This window comes from Macrobrachium rosenbergii, chromosome 7, assembly GCF_040412425.1.
Source record: "Macrobrachium rosenbergii isolate ZJJX-2024 chromosome 7, ASM4041242v1, whole genome shotgun sequence".
NCBI lineage: Eukaryota > Metazoa > Arthropoda > Malacostraca > Decapoda > Palaemonidae > Macrobrachium > Macrobrachium rosenbergii.
This window is the reverse complement of record NC_089747.1, coordinates 9657501-9667500: the sequence shown is the minus strand read 5'-3', so window position 1 is coordinate 9667500 and position 10000 is coordinate 9657501. Positions and strand designations below refer to the sequence as shown.

Below are 10000 nucleotides of genomic sequence, written 5' to 3'. Positions count from 1 at the left end.
ATATATATATATATATATATATATATATATATATAAAGTACAATACAAAATTGGGAAATGTGTAAATATTTCACAATAGGGACCTGAAACAAAAAAACTAAATATACTGTACATCCATTTTTTATGAAAAGTTTCACTTACTGTTAATTGTCACATTCTAGGAGTTTAAACAACTGTTTTGCGTCATCGCGAAATTTTCTTTAAAGAGTTACCATATAGTGTATTCCTAAAAGGTAATGATAATGGGGAAGTCTTTTCATAAACAAATAACTGATTACAATTGATCAAGTTGGCAATGTAGGTGATGATGACGTAATAATGATGTTGATGATAATGATCATTAGAATTATAATTGTTATTCTTATTATGATTATGGAATAATTAAAATGCTATTAAATTGAATATCAAATATTCATATGAAATTTTTCGTCACTTTATACAAATATTCATATAAAAATATTCGCTACTGTATAAAAGTTAAATAAAAGCAGAAGTTAAGCAAATAAAATACCAATATAACCAACATCCATTACTGACGTGAATCAAACTTAAAGAGAAATATCAATTCAAGCCTAAATAAATATTCTCGACAGAAATACGTAAAAAAAAAGCCAAGATTAAAAGTTCACGAGGGAGACGGAGACAATACTGAAGTGAATCAAATGTGAATAAAAATATCAATAAAACAAGACTAAATAAAGATTCTCGATAGAAATACGTAAAAAAAAAAACAAGTAAAAGTGCGCTGAAGTTTCTTCGGCGATATTGAGTTTTTTGTACGGCATATAATACTGTATGAAACTTTCAGCCACGTCCCATGAAACTCTTAGCCGCGGCCCGTGAAACTCAGCCACGGTCCGATGGTGGCCTGTGTTGTTGGTACCTATAGCGGAGTCAGAAGCGTAAGTATGGCTAACCTTAACCTTAAATAAAATAAAAACTACTGAGGCTAGAGGGCTGCAATTTGGTACGTTTGATGATTGGAGGGTGGATGATCAACATACCAGTTTGCAGTCCTCTAGCCTTAGTAGTTTTTAAGATCTGACGGCGGACAGAAAAAGTGCGGACGGCCAGACAAATATATATCTCAACAGTTTTCGTTTACAAAAAACTAAAAAAGCCAAGACAAAACGTTAATTTAGGAGATGCAGGCAAAGGTGTTGTACCGAGAGTCAGAGTGACGTCAACATGGCGAACGAAAGGTCACTAAGGTACTGGGCCAAGGGGTCGTACTTCACACTCGCAATCTGCGCGGTGTCAGTTTGAACGAGTTCCAGAGAGGCTGGTCGAAAGGCCACCACACAGCACAGCTGTTGACGATCGCTCGCGTGATCGCTTTTTCGCATTCTGGTTGGCACTGCTTCGGAAGGGTTTGTTTGGCATTCAGCGAGCGTTGACGAAATTCTCTAATTCTCTCTCTCTCTCTCTCTTTTTCTCTTGTTTGTTTTTCTTCTTCTTTCATCTTTTGTTTGTTTGAGTCTTCCTCCTCTTCTCTATTTACATCTGTTTAGTCCGTTGCCAGACACACACACACACACACATCTCTCTCTCTGTCTCTCTCTCTCTCTCTCCTTCCTCTTCTTCTTCTTCTACCTCTTGACTGTTCATGTTTTCTTTCCTCGCTTCCTTATCTTCATCTCTTAGGCTGTTGCCAGATCTCTCTCTCTCTCTCTCTCTCCTTCTCCTTCTTTTTGACAACGTTTCCTCTCCTTCTTCTTTTTGTCAACGTTTTCTCTCCTGCTTCTCTATCTCCATCTCTTAATCATTTGCCAGAACTTCTCTCTATCTCTCCTTTCCCACTCTTTCTCTTTATCTCTCTTCTTCTTGTTGTTTGTTTATGTCTTCTTCCCCTGCTCCTCTATCCCCACCTCTTCATCCGTTGCCAAACGTCATGCATGACGAGTTGCCGTTTCCAAACGATGCTTGCCTTGTGGCAAGCAGTCGCTTGTTATGGTAAAACCACAAATCGTAACATTGTGCTTTAAAGCAGATTGCAACATGTAGGTACGCACGTTACTCTTTTATGCCTTTCCTTTTTTATTTGAGGTTCATTCATTATAACCGTAATAAGAGAGAGAGAGAGAGAGAGAGAGAGAGAGAGAGAGGTAGAGAGAGAGAGAGAGAGAGAGAGAGAGAGAGAGAGAGAGAGAGAGAGAGAGCTTATTAAGAAAACTGGCAGAATTATTGCCCTCCGTTGTGAAACCTCAAGAGCTGGAGAAATGGCGGAATCAATTTACATAGTAAACGCCGAGACCTGGAGGAATGACGGGTCTGCCGTCACTAATAACAGATACAGGTCGCGGACCCGTAATCTATAGATGATCTGTTTTCCATAACAAAAACGCGCGGATTACAGCGCACTCGTTTAATAAGAGATATGTAGCGTACGCATTCTATTACGATGTAAAAAAGCGTATCGCAGTAATGATAGACCACAATGAAACCGGCGTATGAGTATAATGACTTTTTCGGCCACATTTACTGAGAAGATATTTCTTAAGTGGAAAAAGATGTTATCTATTACTTAGCGTATAAAAAAATGGCAAGTAAAATAAGATAAAAAAACTTACTTTAGAAATAATTTGCATTTTAATATACCTATATATTCGAATAAAGATGATTTAGGAACTACAGACTTCCTCATTATAATACAAGGACTACAAAAATGAAAGATTCATTTCTTATATCAAAACATTCAAGCTGAAACAATGACTATTATATTGAGAAAATAAATTAATGATAGACCACAATGAGGAATGACTTTTATGGCCACATTTACTGAGAAGATATTTCTTAAGTGAAAAAAGTTATTATCTATTACCTAACGCATAAAAACAATGGCAAGAAAAATAAGATCAAACAACTTAAGAAAAAATGTATTTCTGACATACATTCGAATAAAGATTATTTGAAAACTACAGAGACTTCCATATCATAATACAGGGGCTACAAAAATGAAGGATTTATTTCTTACATCAAAACATTAAAATTGTAATAATGACTATTATATTGAAAAAATTCAATCAGAGATCCTCGGAATATATCTAAAGAATAAAGAAAACCCACAATCTGAAGAAGCGTGAAATGAATAAAAAAGAAAAAAAATTGCAATAAAGAATAAACATTTTTTGTTGATGAAAATCGACACTTGGAGAGCTGCAGTAAATCAGTACGATTTATCAATAATTCATCTACGGGAGACACTGCTGCTGAGATGCTTTGAGTAATTAAAAACCAAGATGGCTAATTATGTTCCTGTGACGAAAAATTAATATTTTGGGAGTTAGTACATTAATTTTGTTCTTCGAGGTAAAAAATCACGAGATGAATATGAGAGGGAATGATCTTTTTTTTTATTTAAAAGACTTCAAATTCATAGCTCTTTCTCTTCGGGACAAACACACAATGAATATATACAATACATATATATATATATATATATATATATATATATATATATATATATATATATATATATATATATATATATATATATATATATACATACATATATATATATACATATATATATATATATATATATATATATATATATATATATATATATATATATATATATATATATATATATATATATACTTTACATATAATCCTTATTCCCCATATGCATTTTAGCCTACTAATTCTCAACAAGCCTAATAGGGATGAGAGTGGCTGCCCTGTGCCATTCTTCACCCTAGCTGTGACTAACCCCAGTCGACAAACTACCGAGTAAAAAATTCACTGGATAGACCAACAGGGGCATTGTTTACAGGTGTCTGTGTAAACTGTACTTTAACAAAGTGAACCAAATTAATTAAAAGAATCCGGTTATCATACTGCAGTGAGCCTGAGACTTAAGTATCTCCTAAAGATGCCAGTCGCCTGAAATCACTACGAATCATCCAAAATTTGACGTATCAAAAAAACAAAGAAAGGAAAAAAGAAAAACAATGGCAGACTGCGAATCTGAGATTCTACAATCAACTCCTAACCTTTCAACTGCCAATCCACATTCTGCAATCCACCCTTCACCTTTCAAACGTCATTTTCCAATTCACAGCTAATTATAAAATGCCTCCTCAACGCGAGGGGGAAGCAACTTTCGTCAGTAGGGCGAAGCCTAATCTGGCCATGAGATTAGACGTCAGTTCAATGTGCACCCGATTTCTTCCAAAAGCACTTACCTGATACAAGCTTAAAGAGTTCCTGCCTTATTTTTTCAGGGTCTTTAAAAGGCCCGGACTGGGCATCATGCAAAAAGATCATTCATGTTATTTTTGAGGTTTTATGGAATATGAGACTTTGGCCAAAGGCCAAGCGCTGGGACCTATGAGGTCATTCAGTGCTGAAACGGGAAATTGACAGTACAGAGGTTTGAAAGGTGTAACAGGAGGAAAACCTCGCAGATGCACTATGAATCACTGGTTAGGAGAGGGTGGAAAGTCAGATGGAAGAAAGAGAACTCGAACGGAGGTACAGTAAAAGGAATGAAAGAGATTACAGCTAGGGGTCCAAGGGACGCTGAAAAGATATTAATTAATGACTACAGTGGTGCGGCACTACCCCCCTACGAGATTGAGGTTTTATGGGTGGGTACAATGAGATCGGAAAGATGTGCGTGCATTCGCGTGGATGGGCAGAGTCAACTATCTTTCTAACTGGATTGACAGGTAGAGAAACCATCGTGTAGGACTCGGCCTTCCAAGGGAAAAAACGAGAGAGAGAGAGAGAGAGAGAGAGAGAGAGAGAGAAGGGGTTTGTGTGTAATTGGCTCTATATACACTGCTGTATGTATGTATAATCATATTTCATTTATGCTGTGGGATCAGAAATCGTGACAGATATGCAGCTAAGTATAGAAAGAAGTATATATCCTCTCTCTCTCTCTCTCTCTCGTTTTTCAATCATAAATGTTTGTCAGTTAAAATATGGGTGCCAGATTAGACGATGGATAAAGTGTACACTTTTGTGAAGGGACGTAACTATTATACTACGTGAGAATCCGATTAAGTGGATCAGTATGGTCGTAAGTTGGAAGTATAAGTGGGGATGAGATGAAAACAAAGTATTTGAAGGAAAAATTTCGTGGAAAACGGTATATTGAGAGAGGAGGTAAATTACAGTATAGGTGGAATACAGAAAGCAGCAGGAGTACTGCAACAGGTTTGGGAGCGAAGCATTTAACAGTAAAAAGAGGGATATTTTAGTCCGATCCTGCAAATGTGAGTGAAGCATGGATGCTCAGAAAGAATGATGAAATGGAACTGATTAAATAAATAGAAATTTAGTAGCACAGTCCGTATTAAACGGGGTTTAAGGACAATATGTAATACTGTATTAATCAATTCATGATAAACCAAATACAGTATAACAGTTCTGTTTACTATGGAAGCAATATGCAGGAATAAGCTTTTTACATGTTGCACTATCCACCTTTATAAAAGTAATTTTACTTAAACAAAAGAAAAAGCAGTTGGTCAAATAACACTAACTAAATGCAAAATAATGAAACAGAAAATTCCATCATTTGTTACTGTAGTTATTGTAGGAATTTGTGGATTACCTATATTCTAAATATTATCATGGGGCTCTTGTTTTACCATAACAAATCTGTAAAAGACCCACTGCCCTCTCCCTCCCCCCACACGTGATATGTATGTATGTATATATGATGTTTTATATACGATAGGCCTTGTAGCCATCAACAATGCCATTATCACTCGTTTCTGTGAAGCAAAGATGATGTATATTCTACCTTAAGAAGACAATGATTAAGAAACCTTCCAGAGAAAGGCATTAAAAGATATTAACAAGAGTTGCGTTTGGTTCTTTAACAACAGGTAGGAGAGCCAGGAAAAAGGAAAAAAAAAAGAACAGTTGAAAAGACCAAATAAATCAAAGCAAACACAAGCCTATTCCTTCTAAACACTTGATACCTACTCATGCTGGAGATATTTTTTTGAGAGAGAATACGACAAGGGAAGTGAAACGAATGGACCTATCCCTGCCAGACCTATCTGCTACACAGATGAAAGATTCTTTTGAGAGGGAAGACCCTGAAAAACAGGATATTACCAGATGCTGCCTAAATAACAATCTCCTCCGGCCCTTCGAAAGAGTGTATGTGTGCCATTTAGCAATACTAGACAACAGCTCACTCGGCATTTACGAGTCCATAAAAATGTATATTCCCAGAATTGCACAAAGACTCGCTTCTTCTTCTTCTTCTTAAAGGAATACCTCAGGTCTCATAAAGAACCTCCTAAAACACGAGGGCTCTTTTCACCAAGCCTTTGGCAAGACAAGGCGACGTTCCTTCAAGAAAATCATAAAAAAAAAGTAAATGAAAAATGACGAAAAGGCCAAAAACGGACGTTTAAAAGGCCCGTTGCCCAAACAACTTTCCGTTGATTATAGTAGTTGCAAAAGGGTTTAAGAAAAAAAAAATAAACAAAAAGGCTTCCTGCCGTTTCTGCCGAGCGAATATCCTGTCTCGGGTCCTCTCACCGATTCCCTGGCGATGATTGATGTTAGGAGATTGCCTGGTGACCCGGATGAAGATGCTCCTCGCAGCCCTTCTGCGCAGGCGCGGGCTTTTTCCTCCTCCTACTCGAGGTCCTTCTTCCCTTTCTACTTCCTCATTACCTTTAGCGCCGTGATCATCGTCATTATTGTTGTTATTAACGTCCTTATTTTTTAATTTTATACGGTAGCGTTGTTATTACTGATAAAATTATGATTATCTAGTTAGTTTCAAGACTTGTATCAATGATAATTAAGTGATATTATTCTTATAACCATACTTAACACATCTACAGAATTTTTTATAATAACATCCTTATCACCAATACTTTAATACTCATAAACATTACACTGTCATCATAAGAATCATCAGCATCATTACTACCAAGATTTAACTATCATTATTACTAATATAACCTCAGTTACATTTACATTGCTGTTAATATATAACGACAATTAAATTTCTCGCAAAAAAAAAAACGGCAATACAGTGGAGATACAGGTGGACAAACAAGGAGTATTTTCTATGTACAGTACTTATCTCCTCGTGTGGTGCGGGATGCGACGCAGTTGAGGATTCACGATGTTAGCAACATCAGCAACATCCTTTCCTTTCGCTGATAACTTTTATGTCCAGTGGATTTGCTTTTACGCAGTTTAAGTATTCTGTGTTATTCTTTTAAACAGTTTCAATACTCTGTGTTATTCTTTTGCACAGCTTAAATATCCTGTGTTATTCTTTTACACAGCTTAAATATCCTGTTATTCGTACTAACTGAACCAGCTGAGTTATTGGAAATAATGTCATTCGATTTAGTTTATCATAAATACTTGATTTGGTTTCAGGTAAAGGATATACCTGAATTGGTTTTAGTTATCAGAAATGGCCTAACTGTTTTTACGTATTAGAAATAATTGAATTAGGTTTAGTTACTGGAATTACGTGAACTGGTTTAGTTATCAGAACCAGTTAGTTGTTTTAATTGCTGGAAATACTTTAACTTATTTCATTTATTTAAAATATTTGAAATATGTGAATCAGTTCAATTATAATTACTTGAACTGATTTTAGTTACTGCAAATAAGTTTTTATTCGTAGGAAATGGGTGAACTAGTTACTGGGAATACCTTCCTCTGTTTCAATAACTGGTAATATCTGGTCCATTTCACCCTTTGAAAATAGGTATTGTAAATATCTGAGCTGCGATTCGCTAGACAAATGCAATAACTAATTTTAGTTACAAGGAAGACTTGTGTTTTTAGTTATTGGAATACTGAATTGATTTTAGTAACTGGTAAGCTCTGAGGTATCATTAATCATTTAAAATACTTGTATTAGCATTACTTTCTAAAAGCACTTTAACTAATTCGTGTTACGGATGAGATCTGCGCTACTTTTAACTGTTAAGAATGTTATTATTCAACGATCTCCCTGACACTCGTTGAATTGAATACAGAATGTAGGCCAAAGGCCAAGCACTGGGGCCTATGAGGTCATTCAGCGCTAAAACGGAAACTGACAGTAAAAGGTTTGAAAGGTATCACAGGAGGAAAACCTCGAATTTGCACTATGAATCAATTGTTAGGAGAGGGTGGAAAGTAAGATGGAAGAAAGCGAATATGAAAGGAGGTACAGCAAAAGGAACGAAAGGGGTTGCAGCTAGGGGTCAAAGGCACGCAGGAAAGAACCTTAAATAATATCTACAGTGCACCGCATGAAGTGCACTGGCGGCACTATCCCCCTACAGGAGACACTCGTTCATAGAAAAGGATCAGTTTTTAGTCGCTGATGAAGATTGTCGTCCTGAACCAACCCACAGTAAAATGGATTATGTATAAAAAATAAAGATTTAACAAGCTTCATTAGCGCTGACCTTGAAACCCGCTGAAGAAGGAAATCTTATTAAGTCTTCGATGGAAACGGATCGAGGTCCTTTATTCCTCACACCACTGGACTGTGGAACAGCCTCCCAGAGGTTGCCGCGCAACTGGGCCTTCAGAAGATCAAACGAAAATGCAATGCATCACTACCCTAATACTATTCTTGCATTTTGATACATTTTTATCCATTTATCTATTTATTAATTTATTTTTTTAATAAGTGGTGTCTCTTCTTTCTGTATTTCCCTTTACTTCCTCTTGCTTCTTCCTAATGAACACCATGTTCTTTGGAAGTTTGAGTCTCAAGTCAATGGCCCCTTTGGTGGGCTTGTCCCATATGAATGGGGGTCATCTCCTGAATAATAATAATAATAATAATAATAATAATAATAATAATAATAATAATAATAATAATAATAATAATAATAATAATAATTAACCAACTCAGCAATGCTCTTCCATCATCTAGAAGGAGTGCTTAGGCGGACCCAAACGAAGCTAGGTACGTACTGCAGTTTGAAGTGTGAGTTAGAAGCACCTAAAGAAAAGAATCCTCAGTTGAAATAGCTTTGGTTTTGAGACAGTTTCATTTTTAGAATTTCAGGCAACCGGAGCTTCAAAATTTTCCCAAAGATAGATGGATTTCTGGAGTAAAATTTCCAGAATTTTGAAGGAAGTTTGTACAGATAATTTCTTGCACACAGTGTACTACAATTTCACTCCGAGGTAAAATAAACACTGCTGTACCTTTACCTTTATCTACAACAGTCGATTTGTACGTGTATATATATACATACATACATATATATATATATACGTACATATATATCGGCTGTTGTAGGTAAAACCACAGATAGTTTACATATATATATATATATATATATATATATATATATATATATATATATATATATATATATATATATATATATATATATGTGTGTGTGTGTGTGTGTGTGTGTAAATATATATCATACACATGTCTATATCTTATATAAGTACAGTACATTGATAAATATGCAATATTTATCAATATTTATCTTAATTGCAAAAATACTTATTTAATAATGTAAACTGCTTGTAAGAGTCACAAGGAAGAGCTACAAGTACAATAATCAGAACTTGGTACAAAGGACATTGCCTTTCAAAAGCATCACTTTATCTACCTAAGATTTTATCTGCTTACGTATCAGATTAACGTAGGCTTTATGAATACTTAATGCCCCGTACTTAAGTCCCAACCAACGGTTTTAGGCTAAACTTCAGAGAATTTTTTTTTCCACTTAAGTACTGGAACTCATTCATGTTGAGCAGATGACGGATAACAGGTTTTAGGGGTTTTTAAATCTGGATAAAACTAGACATAATAATTGAAACTACTGTAATAATATCTTAAAAATTACGGGCGTTTAAATAAATACATAAATAAATAAATCCATAAATCAATACATAAATAAATTAGTAAATAAACAGGCGTTATAAAATGGATGAACAAATGCACTGATAATGAAGGAAGGAAGAAAGAAAGAAGGAAATATTAAAAATTGGTGAAAAGTTTGTTGAATGCGCCAAAATGATCATTAGTATAAACACT

The 10000-nt window shown here is 35.2% G+C and overlaps 1 long non-coding RNA gene across 1 annotated transcript in view; it reads right to left on the bottom strand.

Moving 5' to 3' along the window:
- The window catches only part of LOC136840105 (uncharacterized), a 183571-nt gene that overhangs the window by 2853 nt on the left and 170718 nt on the right, over window positions 1-10000 (bottom strand). The window lies entirely within an intron of this gene.